The sequence below is a fragment of the Lutra lutra genome, chromosome 17 (genome assembly GCF_902655055.1).
Source record: "Lutra lutra chromosome 17, mLutLut1.2, whole genome shotgun sequence".
NCBI classification, from domain to species: Eukaryota; Metazoa; Chordata; class Mammalia; order Carnivora; family Mustelidae; genus Lutra; species Lutra lutra.
The window spans coordinates 22,010,301-22,031,434 of record NC_062294.1 but is presented as its reverse complement, the minus strand read 5'-3'; the positions used below and the strand labels follow the sequence as shown (position 1 = coordinate 22,031,434).

The following is a 21,134-nucleotide window of genomic DNA, read 5'->3' as shown; positions in this document are numbered from 1 at the left end:
TATTAAAAAAAATCAAGCATTTTCCCAAATTTGCCTCAATAATTTACACTGTCAATAATACATATTTAAAAATTCACAGATGTTGTCAATAATATCAATGATATAAAGTCTATGGGTCATGACACTTAGCAACCTTAACTCTTTGTTTCGAAATGCATTTCAATTTTTAACTCAGAGACATAGGGCAAGAGGAAATCAGATTATCTAGAAAAATTTCTAACAGATTCAAAAAGTCACAGAGGCCATTTCTGAGTAAATAGGGTTTCTGTTCTCTTCCATCCTCCTGCCACATTTTAACCCAAATAATAATGAACATCCACAATGACAATGTGAAGGGATTTGAAATATATTCATAGATTCAATTTTGAACATTTACTGAAAAGTTATAAATGTAATTTCAGGTAAATTATTTTTACTTCTTAGATGACCAAAGTAAACTGAGATATCATTTGTTACCTAGAAGAGAAGATTAAGGACATTTCTCTCCTAGCAACTGAAACTTAACAGATAAAATGCCCATTAAAATTTCTATGGAGTTATAAAAATGAAATATATTTGCTCCATTTAAGCAATAATAGAGCTACTGAACTAATGTATTCTTAATTATCACATATGGCTGGAAAGAGAATTTTCTGTAATTTCTCAATTACCTTCATTTTTAATTTCCTTTTTATAATTCTAAGTGTATGCAATTGTCTTCTTTATAAAACCTATGCAACACCTGGTTGATCAATAAACAAGTATGATGTGCTGGGCTAACTGGACAGTTATAGTTCTAGCAGAAAGTGGATATGACTTTAGTCAATGACATGGTCAAAAGTTCAAGGATAAATAAATGCTACTGATCTCTAGATCACAGAGAACTGCACAAAACCCAAAATGTTAAGCAATTCAATAAATCAGGTGCTAGAAAAAACAAGGGGAGGTTGGGAAATGTGACAGAAAGTGGAGCATTATCATTACTTTGTCCCTAAACTGAAGTGGATTTCCTGGATCTCCCTCTTATTACTGATTTCTAATACCTATTTAGTTTTTATGTTTATGGCAAGTGGTTTTAAGCCTTCCAGCTTTTGGGAAAAACAAGTCTAAATGTTTCATGATCGATGGTATTTGTAAAGGAAAGAAACAATGAAGACATTAATAGGCTCTGGGTTGAGTCAGCAATTCCAAACACTTCTATATTAAACCTGGAAGTCAGCCAGAACAGAGCTTTAAATATCTTTTTTCAAAAAGAGTGGCACAGAATAAAAATAATGAATTAAAATTGGCTCTTTCCTAGCATGACTGTTTATGATGTTTGTAGAAGAAATTTATGAGACAGACTCTCTTCCCAGTAAAATTTACTGATTTACTGATTGGTTTATTCTTTGACAAAAGATGTGAACAGAACAATTTTGCAATTGCTTAAAAATAATGCTGGATTTATGGCCTGGTCAGAATATGAGAAAAAATTTAATCATCCAGAACAGATGGAAGGGATGTAGTCAGCGAAACCTTCTGAGTATAAATAGACCAGCAAAAGCGAAGTCACTACAGAGATGTTGTGGTAAGAGATAGCAGAGACTTGGAGGCAAGTAAGGAGAGATAAATAGAATACAGATATAAGAAGGGAGATGGACAAAGAAAAGAGGGATGTCGATGGCGTTATCTCCTCTTCATAGTCTTTGTAAGCCCATGCAGCAACTTCAAATATGAGGTAAGCTGCAAGTAAAGAGCTGGGGTTGGAGACTATCCATCTATAAAAACACCCTATAACAGATTGAATGTGTCTCCTGTAGAGACCTAACTCCCAGTAACTCAGACTATGACCTTATTTGGAAATAAGGTTATTGCAGATGTAACTAGTTACATTAAGATGAGGTCATGAGAATGGACTCTAACCAAACAAACAAACAAACAAAATGTCTAGTGTCCTTATAAAACATATAAAGATGTACACACAGACAAACACAGAGGGAAAAGTGCTATCTCAAGACTAAGGCAGAGAAAGGAGTAATGCTACTAGGTCAAATATACCAGCAAACCACCAGAAGTTAGGCAAAAGCCCTCAGAAGGAAGGAACCCTGCCAACACTTGGATCTTGTGTAACCTGCAGAACTGTGAGAAAATAAAACTTTTGTTGTTCTTTGTTAAAAAAAAAAAATCCTAGCAACTTAATACCTGCTCAGAACCTCCACTACTGAATAACTTCAAGAGAAAGCTAGCAATAAAAATACCTAAAATATCCAAATTTTCCATTCCATTTTAAGGTCAACAAGAAAAGTGAACTTTATACATTCCGATTTTAAATACTGTAATTGTACCGTAGTTGGTTCCCAAGTATCTAAGTCTCCCTGAATATATGTTAAGCTTTTTGAAAATAGGTTTTCTCCTTCTAGTAACTAGGGAAGAGCCAGATATGCAAATGTGCTTAATTCTGAAAACCCAAAGTAATCTAATGTGGTAGACTTGAGAGCCACTTTGGATTCTAAAACCTAGCTGTCACATTCAACATATACCTCCTTGGCCTTAGGATGATTACAAAGATTAGATATATACAAAGTATTTGCTACCTACAGAAGACATTCAATAAATAGCAGCAAGTCAATGGCAAACTGTAGGGAAGAGGTTATATATGGAATGTGTAGTCAGAGGACTATCAAGTCATAAATATTCTGACCATGGAAAGATGATTCACTATCTTGAGCCTTAATTTTACATGGATAAGCAGGATGATAATAGATAACATCATTATCATATGAATAAGATCTTTGTCTGGTAAGTTATATGAACTCAGCAAATTATATAAAGTCATCAACTGTCAATTACCTCTAACTTGACATATGGATTGATTAAAAAAATTACAGATATGTATGCAAACTCCATACCATCCTTTTTAATAGATGGTTTCATAAGCATCCCTCATTGTCTTGTTGAACTGTGCCCTTATAAGGAGTCATAGTTTCCATTTTAGTTCTGAAGATAGAAAAATATTTATATACTCAGGTTTTTTTTTTTTTTTTTAATTAAATCCCTGATCCAGAATTAGGTGGTCCATGAACACATATGCCTTGAGCCAGAATTCTTTACAACCAATTAAGATGCAGATCCTAGATAAACCCCCTGTTATCTTCTTGGTTATACTGCAAGCCCAACTTTAACTCCAGCTGACAAGACTGACGAATCAAGATAGATCCTAGTCTTTTAGTATCTCTCTTTTTCTCTCATCACATAAGACTCATTTTCTGTAACCAAAAGAGGGTTGGGATTCCATGAGAATCCAGACTTTGTGTGTCAAAAAGCAAACCAGAATCAGGGATTCCTATGTCATTAGGAACCCCTCTCTATTATCACTCCTTCTTTCCTAAATGACTGTTTTGGTCTTTCCTGTTCAGACTGAAACTATTCGCTTCATTTCATATTGCAGAATTTATGACCACACAGTCCCCTAGCTTCCCATATTAAATATCCAGCCACGTGAACAGAGAAAAAAAAAAAAATCTCACCAAGTTCCAAATGCCAAATTACTGATAAAAGAATTCTGACTGTGTCAGCTTGGATTATGTACCTAATTCTAGTCCAATTCACTGAGGATACAGAATTGGAATTCTGGAAGTCTGTGTCCCAGTGACTGAACTATGTGAATGGAGGGTGGCAGAGGTAAAGACTTAGTAAAATAAGATCTGGGAAGACAATCAAAATATTATCAAATATTCTAAATCCTTTCTATGTCAGGCATCATGTCCTTAATCATAGAAAATATAATTGAAAAACAGTTCCTACCGCAACTCCCCCTCATCATGAATTTAATGACTGATTTGTCTTACTTTCTGATCATTCTGTAACTTCCTTATTTGTGCAGATCTCTGAGAGCTATGACTGATGCCCACCTTGGGTTCTGGGTGTCCAATGGACACTTCAACTGACTGTTGGTATTCATCTTCCTCCTAAAACCAACTTCTGAGTTCTGATACTTGCAAGCTCATAATATTGGCTTTGGCTTATTAAGATACCCTGTGGACCACCATGATCAACTTGTATCATATTCATTTTCCTTTCAATATTATGTTTCTCTAATGTCTGATGTCTGGTGTTTCTGTTCTGAACCACAGCAAGTTTCATACCACAGTCTGAACTTAAGATACTAAAGAATCTTTCAGATTTCGACAGCACTCTCTTCCAGGTAACCTTTAGAAACACTTTTGTCTTATTTGACATGATCTGTTGACATGCAAGAAGAGACACGATTCTCCTCTCTCCTAGAACACCAATATGCTAGAATGGACTTCTTCCTTGAAGAATCTTATGCAAACCACACGCTGACTAGCAAGCATGGCTTTTACCCTGCCTGCTCAGCCCCCATGCCAGAAGGAAAAAACGAACAGGGCTTTACTAGGGCAGTAAATATGTCATATAGCCTTGGTCTAAAAGTAGTTACATCTGCAAAAGATTTACAATTTAGTCAACATAAATCAATTGTCTAAAGAAAATGAAAAATATAGATGTACATGTAATTTATTAGCAGGCCACTTTACATAGTTTTTAAGTACACTGAAGTGACTACCAGGAGAGCCCTAGTGATGACAAGAGATTTAGATTCACAGTGAGGATTATTGCTTCCTCCATAAATGAGTGAAAGCATAAATAATGTAACCTCCAGAGGAAATTTTCTTTTTCAGTATCAAATATCTGGCTATCATAAGACAGAGTAGCAGAAGGTTTGGGAAGATATTAGTCTCTCATACTGAATCAACTTGAAATTATGGAGGTAAGATACCTGTGCTCTGATTTCTTGTGGAAAAACATGTATCGTGTGAGTTAAATGAATGCATGCTTCTGAAAGGATCATGACCTCTAAGAAACACTAGTCTTAGTGAAATTTGCATAATTTAGTAAGAAATGAACAAATTAAAGTATTGGCCCAAGCAGCACATGCTCATTTAATTATGGAATAAATGTTCCTCTAACAATAGAATTTTAGCATTAAAATGAACTTAGTATGTCCTCCTGGATGCCCTTCTACTGCAGCAGCAGGGATGATAAACAGAGAAGTAAAGCCTATATTTTGAAATCATGGAGTTAAGACATGACCTAGTCAAGACTAAAACCTGAGTGTTACCATTCTTATTAGAATATTCATGATTTCTCACCATTCTCTTTAAGAAAAATAATTTAAAATGCCTAGCACACCTCCTAACACATAAGTAGTACTCAATAAATATTTGTAGAATGGATTTATGAATGACTGAATATTTATTATCTCCAATTGAAAAGTCAAAGTTTAGAGAGGTGAAGAAAGAGTCCTCTTATCTATTCAGTTTATAATTCAGTAGCTAAAGAGAAACCAATATATTTAGAGTTCTTACTTTAATCCAGTTATACCAGGGACAATGCCATTTTTGACATAAAGTTTTCCCTGTAAAGCATTTATTACTGCCACTTGAATGAATATCCACTATAATTTGGGAATATGTAGCTATGAATATCTGGGTCTTTCTCAGTCTAAATGGCAATTCTGAAACATGATCATTCCTGGCAAACTGATCTTTTCAGTCTTCTTAGTTGAGTTATATCACTGATTTTGTATGTTTTCATCTTCTGAGCAGTGAAGTTAGGTTGAAAATACAAGATTATCTTCTTGACAAATATTTAAAGTGAATAAGAATACTTCTAAGCTTTTCTAAAATATAAAATTCCTTTTGTTCTTGGAACTAAAAGATATCACTATGATTCTGCCATTTGTGTATCTGTAAGAATATTTTTTGTTATATCATACTATGTTATTCGTATAAATTCCCATAAAAAGAGTTCATAATTTGTGTGTATGTGTGTTTGTGTTTATATAAATAGAAGAGAAAATAAAAGCATATGACTAAATATTTCCATACTCCATTTTCAGAAAATACCCTTTTCCCCATAAAAAATTCAGTGAATACCATCAATTTCAAACAATTACACCTAAAATATCCAAATACATAATTATTATGCAGATAATTTGCCAAGAAAAGCAATTCTGCTACCTCTAAAATAAATGATTGATTTTGAAACAGAAACCACAGACAACAAAAAATATATGACAAGAATGGCAGAGAATCTCAACCCATCTCAACATTTGGTCTCCCCTTTCCATTGTAATATAACGTGTTTTTACAAGAAGTAGAGCTGCCCAAAATGGACATGACTTTTCACTGACTCATTTTCAGCTAGATGTTACTATATAAGTAACCTCCAATGAGGGAGATTCAAGCAAAAATGTTCAGTTGCAGACATTTGTAACTTGGATTTAACATATAGTTATTCCTCACCATGGCCCTTTATTATTTCCTTCTTTCTTCTTGGTTGGACTGTGAACGTGATGTCTAGATTTGGATCAGCCATCTTAAACTATAAGTTCATATTGGAAATAGAACCCAGGCATGGTGGAAAAATCCTGGTTCCATGAAGAAATTCATAGAGCTGTTTCCCCATTCTGCCATTGGACTACCTGCTTCTACACTCTAACTTGAGACTAGCATAAATTATTTATTAAATTTATATTTTTTTATGTCATGGCACTCTTACTAATAAATAAATTAAATCCTTAATTACAAAGGTAATTTATATCTCAGAATATTTTGTGTCTGGAACTACATTCAATATTGGGAAAATATAAATATTCATAAATAGGAAGAAAATGTGCTTAAATGGTATTCATTCAGAAGACCTAAGAATTTTTCATTTTCATTGGCACCTCAATTATTCCACCTTGCCACCTTGAAGAATACTTTAGTATAATATGTGTATAGGGAATAATAGCAGAGTATTCCTTATTCATTTTAAATGACACTAGCTACAGAATCTAGTGCTATAGTCCAGTAAACAAGTCTGGAAAAAAAGATCTCTCCCACCTCCAAACGAAACCTTAGTATCATATGATAGTGATTTTAGAAATAACTGACACAAATAGAAGAAAAAAAATATTTGTTTTAAGTGCTTATGGCTACGATGCCTGTGTTCAATATGTAGATCTTCTCAAAGTCAGGAAGCATTTGGACCTCACCAGTAAAGGTGCAGGGAGGGAAGAGGCAGGAGAGACAGAGAGACAGGGACAGAGACAGAGAGAGAGAGAGAATGAGAAATAAAATAACCAAATGTCCCTTTGGGTTTTTCTCCTTCAACTCATTGGTAGAAAATAGTAGACTTAACTTTAGGCAAAACTTCTCTTTATTTACAGGCAGAATTTCTGTTTCAATCCCCACGCATCCTTAAGGAAGAGAAAGAAGGAAGGAAAAACTAGAAGGTTTAAAGTAATTTTATTTGTGACAAAGTTTGGAAATATTTGTTGAATGGAGGCATGAATTAATAAATACGTGAATCAACCATTGGGAAAATTATTTCGAGTTGCACTAGTGATTTAAAAACTGCATGCTCATTTATATATAGTTTTTCTTGAAAAGTAATATAATATATATTTAAACTTACATATGGTAAGAATCAATTTCTTGGTATAACTGTACATATTTTAACAGATGTATAAATTTGTTTAAGCATCACTGCAACAGGATACAGAATAATTCCATACTCCCAGAATTTCTCTTGTGCTACTCAGTGGCAGACAAACATGCCTACAGCTCGTAAAACAAACCAGTTATCTATCCTCCATTCCTGTAATTCTGTCTTTCTCAGAATGTGATATATTCAGTAGAATCAAATATCCTATAAGACTCTGAACTGGTGACTTTCATTTAGCATAATGAATCTGAAATCCAGTGACGCTGCTTATCAATAGTTTTTCCCCTCCTGCCCCTCCTTTTTTGGGGGGGCTGTTGAATCACATTTCATCATACTACAATTTATATATTCAAATGCTGGGAAACATTTAGGCCATTTGCAGATTGGGGGGACTATGGACAGCGCTGCTGTAACTATTCATGTACATATTTTTGTCCAAATATAAAGCCATTTCCAGAGGGTAAATACCTAGAAATGAGGTTGCAGGTGGTTAAGGGTCAATAGAAACTTATTAATCAGGAACAGTCATGCTCTCTTCTAAAGTCCCTGCAACATTTTGCATCCTTACCATCAACAGATGAAAATTCCAATCGTTCCATACCCCTGGTAGCACTGGGTACTATCACTGTTCTATTTTTTAATTTCGTTTTAGTGCCATCCAGTGGGCTCAGTTAAGCTTCTGACTCTTGGTTTCGGCTAAAGGCATGGTCTGAGGGTCACAAGATCCCGTCCAGCCTTGGGCTCTGAGCTCAATGGGGAGTCTGCTTCCCTTCCTCTTCCTTTCCCTCTGCCCTTACCCTATTCTCCTGCCCATGCACACTCTCCCTCTAAAATAAATAAATCTTTAAAAAATAATTTAATTTTAACCATTCTAATAGGTGTGCATTAGTGTATCACTCCAGATTTACTTTGTTTCCTTAATGACTAATTGATATTGAGCATCTTTTCAAGTGTACAGTTGCTATTAATCTATCTTCTTCAGTGAAGTATCTGTTCACAGATATTGCCCATTCATTTGGTTTGTTTTCTCACTGTTGAGACTGGAAAGTTCTTTTTTGCAATATAATTTTTTTTTGTTGTTGGTATATTATTGAAAACATTCTTTGAAGTCTCTGGCTTACCTTTTCGTATTTGTAACTATTTTATACAGAGTAAAAGCTTTTAATTTTGATGAAGTTCAATTTATCATTTTTATTAAGTATTATTTTATTGTCATAAATAAGAACACTTTGCCTACTTGAGGTCACCAAGATTTTCTGTTTTCTTTTCAAGGTTTTGTTTTTTTTTTTTAAGATTTTATTTATTCATGTGACAGACAGAGATCACAAGTAGGCAGAGAGGCAGGCAGAAAGAGAGAGGAAGGGAAGCAGGCTCCCTGCTGAGCAGAGAGCCCAATGCAGGGCTCGATCCCAGGACCCTGAGATCATGACCTGAACCGAAGGCAGAGGCTTTAACCCACTGAGCCACCCAGGTGCCCCTCAAAGTTTCTTTTAATAGATTTATGTTTTGCATTTAAGTCTGTCTGTATATAGTTTTCATACACAGTATAAAGTTTAGATCAAAGGTTTTTTTTTGTCTTTTTTTTTTTTTAAATATACGGATTTTCAATTACACCACCTATATCTGTTGAAAAGACTATGCTTTCCTTTAATTGCATTTGGAACTTTTTAAAAATATAATTGACCATATTTGTTTCTATTTCTGCACTATTTGTTCCAATGTTCTATGTGTTTATCTTTTCACCAATACCATGCATACATGATTAGGGAAGTTTTTTTCTAAATCTTAAAATTAAGAAGTCTGAGTCTTTTACCTTTGTTTTTATTTCTCAACATTGTTTTGGCTCTTCTAATTCACTTTTTCCAAATAAATTTTAGAATCAGGTTGTTTATATTTACAAAATACCTTCTGAGTTTTGATGGAGATTCCATTAAGTCTAAAGATCGGTTTGGGAAAAATTGACTTCTTAACTATATTCGATCTTCACATCCAAGAACAGTTTTTGAACTAGGCAATAAAATTAAAAGCTAGTTCCTTTAAAAGTCGCTCCAAGTAAAATATAGACACCTTGCAACCATAGGGATCCCTATGTTTTGTTAGAGTTGTTGTATGTATTACATCTACATACTTGGGGGGGAAAACCAGACAATGTAATAATTTTATTTTCAATAGCCATTGGCATTTTTAAAATTGTAAGAGGCAAATGTAGTCTATTATCTTTACCCAGATACTTGCCATTTTTGTTGCTATTATTTCATCCCTAAGGTTCCAGATTTCCCTCTTTTATAACATTTCTGTCTGAATAAGCTCCTTTTGTCTACTTTTAAACCATGTCTATGGTTGACAAATTGTCTTAATTTTCCTTCAGCTGAGAATATATTTCACTTTCATTCCTGAAAGATAGTTTTTCTAAATAGGGAATTCTAGATTGACATTTGTTTTTCCTCTCAGCACCTTGAGAAATGCAGTTCGACTCTCTTGTGGCCTCCATTGATTCTGATTAGAAATCTGGAGCTATGTGAATCAGTGTCTTCTATGTTCAATGTGATGTTTTCCTTTGTCTGCTTTTTAAAGATTTTATTTATTTGAGAGAGAGAGGGAGAGAGAGAGAGAGTGCATACAAGCATGGGGGAGGGGCAGAGGGAGAGAAGCAGACTACCCACTGAGCAGGGAGCCTGATGTGGTGCTTAATTCCAGGACTCTGATGTTATCCCAGGACTCCCAGATCATGACCTGAGCTGAAGGCAGACGCTTAACCGAGTGAGCCACCCAGGTGCCCCTCTCTGTCTGCTTTTAATAGTTTTTCTTCATCTTTGATTTTCAGGAGTTCTACCATCATGTCTTTGGTCATGGTATACTTGGAAGTTCATCCTTATTGGAGTTTGCTGAGTTTACGAGGTCTGTAAATTTATTGGCTTCAACAAATTTGGGAAGTTTTTGGCCACTGTTAATTCATATCTACCACTTCCATTCAGTCTGCAGTGACACAAATATAAAACCTTGTGATACTGTTATACAGGTCTGTGAAGTTCCGTTTATTTTGTTTAATTTTTTCTCCCTCTGTTGTTTAGCTATGATTTCTACACATCTATCCTTAATTCTACTGGTCCTTTCTATGCCATCTCTACTCTATTTCTGTGTCCTTTTGATGGTATTTTAAAATTTATGTTTTTCATTTCTAAAATTTTAAAAATTTTATTTCACTGACAAATCCACATTCCCATTCATTTGAGGACTATGTTTACTCTATAGTGCATGATTATGATAGATGCTGTTATAAGACTTTGGGCCCTATAAAAATCTCTCAGAGAACTTTTATAAAGCAATCAATCAAAATGATTTGATTCAAACCACAAGTTCTGACTCACTTTTTTTGAACTGTGGCTTCAATGACAGCTTAATTTTCAATGGCTGTTTAGTTTTCAAAGACTCTGGCTATGCAATTCTCGTATGCCTGGCATCGATCCACACATTTACTCAGTCTTCAAACTTTTTGTGTTGTTGATTCTAATCAATCGCATACACGGGCAGTTCAGAGAAGAGCCCCACATCTCATATATAGATTCTCTTGTCCCCTTCTCAGTAATCTCTATTCTCCTGAGTCTGAGTGGACCCTTTCCTACTGCTCTGGTAAAAACCATGAGGATTTAGTATCCCCATTTTATCTACATGGCCCATTACTGGGTCTGTGTTGCTGTAAAACAGAAAGAAAAAAGAAGGAGGAGCTGTCTCTGCGGCCACCACCTTCTCTCACCCTTGCTGCCTTTTTAGCCACCACCATAAGGATTCACATTTTCACTAGGGAAAGAAAACTAATTTAAAAAAAAATCACCAAACAAAAATAGAGAGCAAAACAACAACAACAACAACAAAGAGTAAAAGCACAAACAGAATTTATGACCGTATGGCTATTTTTTGAGTTTTGATTTCCCTACTCTACCTGCCTGCTCTTCTACTGCTCAGAGTTCTCTGGTGGCTACTCTATTTTTTCCATGATTTTTAATAATAATCAGTCAGCAAGATGAGCTGGGCACACATACTCCATCTTAACTGAAACTGAAAACTCCTTGCATCAACAATGCATATGAACCCGAGTCCAATGGACCATTACGAATGACCTGGGAGTTATGTTTAAGAATGGTGAAAGAAGGGGCGCCTGGGTGGCTCAGTGGTTTAAGCCTCTGCCTTCAGCTCAGGTCATGATCTCAGGGTCCTGGGATCGAGCCCCACGTCTGGCTCTCTGCTCAGCAGGGAGCCTGCTTCCCCCTCTGTCTGCCTGCTTCCTCTTCTCTCTGCCTGCTTCTCTGCCTACTTGTGATCTCTCTCCCTGTGAAATAAATAAATAAAATCTTAAAAAAAAAAAAAGAATGGTGAAAGAAGAAAACACTATTTTCATCATTCTGGGAAATGATATTTTGTGTTCCTGATTAGAGTTCTAGAGTTTAATTGCTGGAACAAAGATGTAAAGTAATTTCCTTAGAGATGACATTTGAAACTTCCTTGACAGTGAAGGTTATGGAATATACTAAATGGAGAGAGGAAGGGATGGGACAGAGGGAGGGAGAGAGGGAAGCAAGGAGGGAACAGAGAGAGAGTGACAGGGAGTGGAAGGGCTAGGGGAAAGAGTAAGAAAAAAAGAGGGAGGGAGAGAAGGAGGGAGGTAGGAGGTAAAGAATATTTAAAGAAAGAGAAAATTATTATTTTTAGAGGTATGAGGAGTTAGAATTATTCTATATGAAGTCCAAGGAGGAAGCCAGGTTATTTCTGACATCATTTTTTTTCTTGTAGGTGTTATTCTCCTTGCCATCATATCAAAGCTAACATTTTAAAAATTGGTTTACATCAGTCACCAGGAAAGACTAGGAAGAGAACATAGTATAAAAACTAAATAGTTGGCAGAAAATTTTTTTCAGTATGTGGCTACACTTAAAATCATAATTAATAGCTTCACAGACTTGTTCAAGCAAATGTTGACTCAGAAGATGGTAGGTAATATGAGATGAAGGTTAGAAAGTATTTCCATAGATAAATCAAGGGAAAGCAATTTTGGTGCCATTCTTGTCAGAAAGAAAGTCACTGTTATGTTCACTAAACATACATGCCTCTAAGAGTAAAAATGTCCCAGGATCCCATACTCAGGACTGTTAGAGAGCTGCTGACCAGTGATAAATATTGGTATCTGAATTCTAAATGAAAGATCTGAGCCCAAGGAAGGAGGGGCCATTCAACTGATTTATTTCTGTTGCAGGTTGACCATTCTGACAAGAGTCTGAAGAATAATCCAGCTGAAAGTGTCAATACTAAAAGAAGCATACACAGCTCAGATGCAGGGCTAAACACCTATGGACAGACGTGGAAGAACTATTATCTGATGCAGTTTGTGTCCTTATGAAAGTTAGACAAAGTTTTGTCCATCCTAAGGAGAAGACATTGTTCTTTATTGCACACATGTCACTGGTGTGGTTATGGACAGGGAGAAATTAATGGTCAATGTCACATTTCCAGTTTGTAAAACTAGCAGATGTTCAAAGACATAAAGAGGCAACATCTTCCCAAAAGAAAGAGTAGACAGTGAGAAAGCACAAGGTGTAGGAAAAAGAGAATTGTGGGATTGAGGAAGGGGAAGATTATGATTTTATTTGTGGATATTTCAAGATATATGTGTGCCATAAAATTGGTGATGTCCAGTAGGCAGCTGGAATTCTAGGATGAGCTCTCTGAACATGGAATCTGGCCGTCAACCCTAGAATGAGGAGTCTATAATTATAGAAAGTCTCATTCTAGAAAGATGAGTTACAAGAACAGCTGTGAAGGTAGGGACTTGTTAACCCAAAGGTAAGGATGGCCACACAATCCCTCACTAAGCTGGCTTCTTTGAGGTGCCAGGGTTGGATGGCACTGGAGATACCTTATTTGAAGTTGCTGGGGAGAGATAGAGCATTGGAAATTGAGTCTTGTTGCAGTGTTATTGCTTATAATAACTTCTTTAATTTTGTTCATATTGCATAGAACATATATCTCTCCCAAAAAGGAGAAGCATTCTAAACCATTTGAGTTATTTCTGGTGAACTATTATCAATTCAGTTTTTAGTCAATTCAATCATTTCAGTTGTTCCTACAACTAAGGGAGCAAATAGAATGATTTTGAGAACTCTTTTCCTCTTGAAAAAAAAAATGGTTCAAAAAATTTGAGGGCTTTTTTTTAAAGAAAGAAAAATAACACCTGTCTTTAGCCTTTTATCTGACTTTTCTACTTTCAACATTTTTAATATCAGTTTCTATCATTTCTGCATAAAACCCTAATTTTGATCTCTTATCTGGGAAAATCAGATATATCATTTAAATCTGAACCATGAAAGCACACTGGATTATTTCACCCGCCCCCCCCAAAAAAAAATTAATGCAGCTGCTCAAATATTTATTTCTGAATTCAATGTTACAAGTAAACTAATACACATTCAAATCTAATATGGATTTTAAAGAAAGTAAGTTTTTAATACTGAATCAGAATTCTATGTCTCCATTTTCAAAATGAAGGCTGAACAGAGAACAGAAAATTATGTATGAATGAGCCTATTCCTGACAAACATCTAATAAAAGGACATGTAAGAAATCTTTAATACTTAAACTAAATCTCATGTATGAATTTCAAGTCAGTTATTGGTGCTGGAGGATTCTGTGAACAAAACAGTTCAGTAGGAAGCAATATGACAATTTCCACATATGCTGAGGGAATAAGGAGTAATTCATGACACAAAATTGTTATATTATCTCAGAATCCCCATGACTTTGGACTCCTTGGTTGAAGTACTGAAAGGGACTGTAGAAATGATTAACACCATCAGCTAGAGCTGTAGGAACCTAACCATAAAAACCATTTTTTGCAAGGATAAATATGCAAGTCATTCTTTTAGTAAGAAAAAAGAGATTGACTTTAGTATTTAATATATTTGATTTCTTTCTTTTCAGAGAAAATGCAAAGTTGCAATACATATGTTTATCAATAATATGTAGATTATATTTGATATTGGTATTATGTCTACCTACATGGGGTGCATATGAAGAAACAACCGGATGTTACAGAATTATGAAGACACACACAAACACACTTACTTTTTCCTATATATAGTGGGAATATTGGGGAAAATCATATTTCAGAATTCCAAAGACTTGGATTTTAATGACAAATCTGCTGCTGAGTTTGGACACTATATTACTGTCCTAAACTTAGTTTCCTCATTTGAAAAAAGGCTAAGACAGTTCCCATCATATTAGTGTGAAGATGATATAAGAAGATATTTAAAGGGTGATTGGCAGTTGGGTTGGGGGGAGGTGCTCAGTTCTTAAGCATCAGCCTGCAGCTTGGGTCATGATTCGGGGGTCCTGGGATTGAGTCCAGCTTCCGGGTCCCTGCTCAGTGGGAACTCTGCTTCTCCCTCTGCCCCTCCTTCCTCCCCCTCCCTCCCTTCCTGTTTCTCTCTCCTTCTCTCTCTCTAATATATAAGTAAAATCTCAAGGGAAAAAAAGATATTTAAAGTATTCACCAGAATGCCTGACACAGTTTTCATTACTAAATAGTACTAGTTTTTTGTTGCCATTACTCTATTGTCTGTATTGTTATCTAAATAAAATTGGTATAAATGTTGGTACTCTATTGTGTAATGCATGTGAGAACTTGAAAGGTGTGAAGGATGAATCCCAATTGGTTTAATCCAATGAAAAGCATATGTTTGACATCCAAGCTGGTGTCGATATATCACAGATTTATACTGTAACCAGCTGATGGTAGGAGTAGTGATCAGTGGGATAGTTAAGAAGGTTATGGAATCTTTTCCTCGGGTGCAGGACTAGTTCTATGGAACAATTGTCCAAGACACTGGGTCTCCCCTTAGCTCCCTCTATCCTTCCCTCCCACGAAAATGAATAGTATGGTTTAGAAATGAATAGCCTCATGGATGGCTGTGCCAATTAGTGACACGTTAAAAAACATCATTTCAGATGTTAGCTTGAGAGAGATTTATAAGATGAATTGGGGAGAAGAAATGGGTTTGCAGAGAAGCATGACACTCACTTCTGTATTACTGAGGGCATAAGAGTCTGCTCACATGTACCCAAGAGGAATACTGGTTAATAATTCATCTGTTCTTTAAGAATCTCAGGATGAATTCCCACTAACTCAACTGTGAAAGAGATCAGAGCTAGAAAATTTCATTATGCAGAAGAAAGGAAAATAAAATCTATGGGACTTAGGAGATATATACGGGACTTAGGAGATATATATATATATATATATATATATATATATATATATAAAATCTCCCTGTCTTCATGCCTGACACTTTCTCAGTTATGTACTATTTTTGACTAGGTACAAGGTAGGGAATAAAAAAGGAAGTATCCTATCACTGCTTTAAGTGAGCTGATTTCTGAAGCAGCCTAAAGCATTTCATGACCCCGGCCAGTGCCACACCTCCACCCATACTTCCCATTCATCTTGGTATAACCAATTAGAGGTGAAAATTTACTACAATACAATGACAAAGAAGGGGATGAGAGTGGACAGATGGCTACACATTGCATTTCATGATGTTAAAATGACTACAGGAAGAACAGAGAAAGACAAGGTCAGAGAAAGAGAAGGCACCAGAAATTCTATATTATCTCATGATTATATTCTACTCTGATCTATTTTGTAGTACTTCTATCAAGGGACAAATTTTAAAGTACTTCCAAATTATCCAGCAATATATTTGCCTCCACCTCCTCAGAAAGTCATTCCACAATCATGACTGTGAAACATTTAAAATATACTGACACTATGAGAAAAGGTCCTATCTAGCCTAATGCTTGAGATTAGTAGGCTATATACTAATAGCATTTTGACAAATAGTAATGGGGATGAAGAGGGGGTATCTATCTCTATCTAATGGCCATATGTTTTGGGTCAACTTTTCCTTGTCTAAATGTTTCAAGAGAGAAAGTACACTGAAGAGATATTTCTGAGACATAAAATATGGAAACTGTTACATCAAGAAAGAGAGGGCTCCCTGCTCAGCAAGGGGCCTGCTTCTCCCCATGATTCCCCCTCTCATGATAGCTCTTTCTCATTCTCTCTCTCTCTCTCTCTAATAAATAAATAAAATCTTAAAAATAAAAAAGAGAAAAAATTAATAATTTTTAATTTAATTATGCTATTTATATATTACACATATTTGATTATATTATATATCATAAAAAGCAAAGAATGTTGGAATTTGTGTTCTAAATGTCTAAATATGCTATAAAATTATTATGAACATTTTATGAAAAATATGTTCATTCAGTACACAAAATAGAGTACAAAGAAGAATAGAAATATGGAGTTAAATAAATTGGATATGATCCATATCCTGGATATGGCTCAGGATATGATCAAATAGTCAGCAATTAATAACATTCTGCTATTTATGTATGTTTAATATTATAGAAAAAAAACATAAAAATATCAGAATACATACTTGTACATAAATAGGACCCTAATATGGTAGTATATTAACTCATGCTTATACAAACACACATTCATCATATATGTATGCACAGAGACAGAGTCAAATGGCTGTATGGAATTTTCACAATTCAACAGTTCATTTTTTCTGAGTAGTGGAATCATGTGTATTATTGTCTCTTTTTCATGCAGTTGTGCATGGGCTTAATTTCAGCATGTGCTACTTTTTTTACTTTTTTTTTTCAATACACAAATTTAAACATTACAGGCACAAGGAACCTTTAATATACACTTTGCAGTAAAGCCTCATGCTCAGAAAATAGTGTGTAATTATAGAATTACATTCCCACAGTGAGCTTCTTAAAGTAAGGCTGGTCTCATTTACCTTTTATGGTCCATCAAATAAGCCTGACAAGTATGTGATGATCAAACAAATATTTATGAATTTTTAAGAAAAAAGCATATTTCAATATTCTCTGTTTAAAGGGACAGAAGATTTATAGTGCATTTTAACAAACTTTTAATTAAAATACTTTATTTTACGGAAAAGAAAATTGAAATCTAGGCAGATGCAAGATTCACTCACTTTTGTAGAAACCAGTGGGAAAGATGGAGTAGATTATTCCAAATTCAAATCCAATGTTCTACCTGTTTCCCTGAAACAACTAAGAAGCATTTTCTGAGACTCTGCTATGTGCAAAGTCCTATATTTGACAGTATATACAGGCAAGATAGTGCTCCAGACTTCAAGACTTCCCATTACAGGAATTCTCATTTGGGGGGGTGACCAGAGAATCAGTGCTTTCAGAAAGTATAAAGAAGGGGAACTGGGACGAATGTTGGGAAAGGAGCCAACCTGCTTATTTTCCAAGACTTTTCAGGTCTTCCTGTAGCAGAAATTTCCAGTTTCTAGACTAGCAAGAATGTTATTCCTCTCTCTCTCTTTTTAATCCCATATATATATAAATATATATATATATATATATATATATATATATATATATATATATATATATAACTAAGCTGTTGCATTTTGAGAAAAGGATTTGTTCTACCTGGTTTCCAAACTGAATGTAAGTCATTCTTGAGGACTGTGAACTATGCACTTTCATTCTTAGCTCCAGTGACAAAACTCAGAGATAGTAAGTGGAACTCCCAAGTAAAGAGGCACTCAGTATGAGGACAAGGCAAATAGCTAAGTGCATCTGAGCTTATCGGAACTCAGACTTCATGGAGACAGATGCTAATTCCTCTTTGCCAAAGACAAACCAACAACAACACAAACTATGTCAACCGCAAAGGGCTTTTCTCAAAGGTCATGTAAAAACTAGAGGGTTCTCAAAAATGTCTGAAGTATTCTTTGCTGGAGAGAGTTGATTTAATTATCTATAACCTGTCCTCTGGGGACAATTAAAATTTGACAGCACTCTGCAAAGACACATTTGTAGGAAAGGAAGTGATAAAGATATTTTCTGTAAAAATCCTAACACAACACAAACTATTATAGTCCCTGGATTTATTTTTGCTTAGTATGAACAGAACTCAATTTATTACTTTGTTCTTGTTTGTTTGTTTAATAAATATCCCCCCCCTTTTTTAACCCAGCAATGCTACCAGCAATCCAAATGATTCAACAGCAAGAAATATTTCAAAGCTAAGAATAAGAAGCCATAAAGAATTGTGCTTAATTGTCTTCACAAATCTAATCTGACTGTTCTCATAATGCTTTCTTCCCCGGGTGCCTCTGCTTCAGACCTTTTGTGTCAAGCAAGGAACAATTAACACAGACTTAAGAGTGCAGGTTATGTTTTAGAAATGATACTTTCACATTCTTGCAGGAGTTTAGAAAAAACAAAACTATATATCTGTTGAGATTTCAACAATAACCAGGTATCACCACATGTGATGAGCTCATTTGAAGGCTGATGTTTTTCTCTTGGGGTTTTATCACTAGAAACTGGTGCCAAGATCATGACACTGGAGGAAAAAAAAAAGAAGTAATCTCTTTACTGTTTGACTTTCAGAAATGGCTCAAATGACTGTTTTAATTTGTTTTTAAGGAAAGGCCTGAGAGTAGTTGAGGAAAGTGAAGTAGGCAGATTTTTCTCCACGGACTTAGAAACTAGCATTTGCCGAAGTGTATTCTTCAGAAAACTAAGTCTCTGAAGTGCTGTTAATTTGAAAACAAAAGGATTCTATAATCAACTGTATTTGGGGAAATCTACACTTAAATAAAATTAAAATCTTATCTTTTTTTATATTTCTCAAAACCTTTTTTTTTCTAGCTAAGTAGGCATGATCAATTTCCAAGAAAGGGATAAAATGGGGAATTCTACAAAACTGAGTTGTTCCCACAACTCTGGGTAAGACTGTCATTCTAGTCCTAAGATCTCCCACACTCTGTGACTGACTCTTGATTGACACACAATATGTTCTTTTGGGGGATTGGAGGTGTAAGCCAAGTTATTTAGTATGCAGGTTTCTCAGGATTTTGGCAGCCTAGTATTAAAGCACCCATTTGATATAATAAACTACCTTTTGTGCATCTCCATGGTATCACACATTGTGGTAAATACTCTTTAAAATGTGAGAGGAGTTCAATATATCTACATGGTTAAGGAAAATGAGACTCAGAGTTAAAGTAATTTATGTAGCTATTTGTGGCAAATCCAGACATTAAAACTAATTTTGATGTGACTACCCTTCTCACTTCCCAGCCTTGAGGATGAATCTTCTTGCTGCAAGTTTGCATAGTATTTGGACCTTGTCTCAGACCAGAAGCCCACATGGATTCCAACAGAGCAAACCAAGTCAACCAGGCCACCACCACTTTGCTATCAATACTAAAGACTCATAAATGAACTTTAGGACACTTAAAATTCCAATTTCCAATCCACTGCTTACCTAACACTACTTATGATTTTTTTTTAAGATTTTATTTATTTATTTGACAGACAGAGCTCACAAGTAGGCAGAGAGGCAGGCAGAGAGAGAGGAGGAAGCAGGCTCCCCGCGGAGCAGAGAGCCCGATGTGGGGCTCGATCCCAGGACCCTGGGATCATGACCCGAGCCAAAAGCAGAGGTTTAATCCACTGAGCCACCCAGGTGCCCCACTACTTATGATTTCATAGAACAGATCTAGATGTTAAACTAGACTTTTCATGGTTGTATATAAGAATCAGACACTGCCTCCCCAAAGTTATTATTCAGAGTCCAGTAATCTGTATGTTTAATTAATTAAATATTAATTTAATTAATATTAAATATAAATTAATTAAATTATCTGAGTAATTTAGTCAATTACTCAGGTAATGCTCTTTCAAGTGATCTTTGGACCAAGATATATCTCTGATATGGAGAATGTGAAGACTGCCAGTTAATCCTAATATAGAAACAAAACTGTCTTTGTAAGACCATCATTGTGTAGCACAGAGATTTTGTTGGATACTCAAAAAGGAGACAGTCAGAATTTACTAGATTTTTTCACTGCTTTCAAAATGCTCTACGTAAGATTCCTTTGTTTCTAAAGATAGCTCTGATTAAAGGAGAGATAATGTGCTATCTATTGTTGCCAATTTAATAATTCATTCTTTCCTATAAGATTTTATTTATTTATTATTTGAGAGAGAGAAGATGCATGAGAAGGAGTAGGCTAAGAGGGAGACCCAGACTCCCCACTGAGCAGGGAGCTGGATGCAGGACCTGATCATTCCAGGATCATGATATGAGCTTAAGGCAGTAGTAGCTTAGCCTGAGCCACCCAGGTGCCCCTTCATTCTTTAAAGACTTTGCGTGTGCTTATTTTTTTAAATATATTTTATTGAATGATTGATTGACTGATTTGAGATAGAGACAGCACACAGAGTGGGGGTGAGAGACAGAGGGAGAGGAAGAAGCTGACTCCTCACGGAGCAGGAAGCCCCATTGGGGACTCATCCAAGGACCCTGAGAGCATGATTTGAACCGAAGGCAGATGCTCAACTGACTAAACCACCCAGGCACCAGTCTTGTGCTTATTTTTAAATCCATGTTCAATTCAGACTTACAAATACTTAGGGTATAGTAAGAAATAGGGTATATTCAATGAGGAATACAAAAGGAGATCAGACACTAGCCCTGCATTGCAACATCTCAGGTTGTTACTGGAAGTAAGAGAATAAATCACCTAGGAGAATAAAGT

General features: G+C 35.4%; 1 long non-coding RNA gene across 2 annotated transcripts in view; it reads right to left on the bottom strand.

The window, feature by feature from the left end:
* Positions 1–1,438: 1,438 nt before the first annotated feature.
* The window catches only part of LOC125089521 (uncharacterized), a 98,728-nt gene continuing 79,032 nt past the window's right edge, over positions 1,439–21,134 (bottom strand). The window contains exon 4 of one of the 2 annotated variants that reach the window (XR_007123965.1): positions 1,439–1,701. This is a non-coding gene — a long non-coding RNA (uncharacterized LOC125089521). Of the gene's footprint in view, positions 1,702–13,331; positions 13,393–21,134 lie in introns of those variants that run through there. The other variant, XR_007123966.1, reaches the window with a different exon arrangement.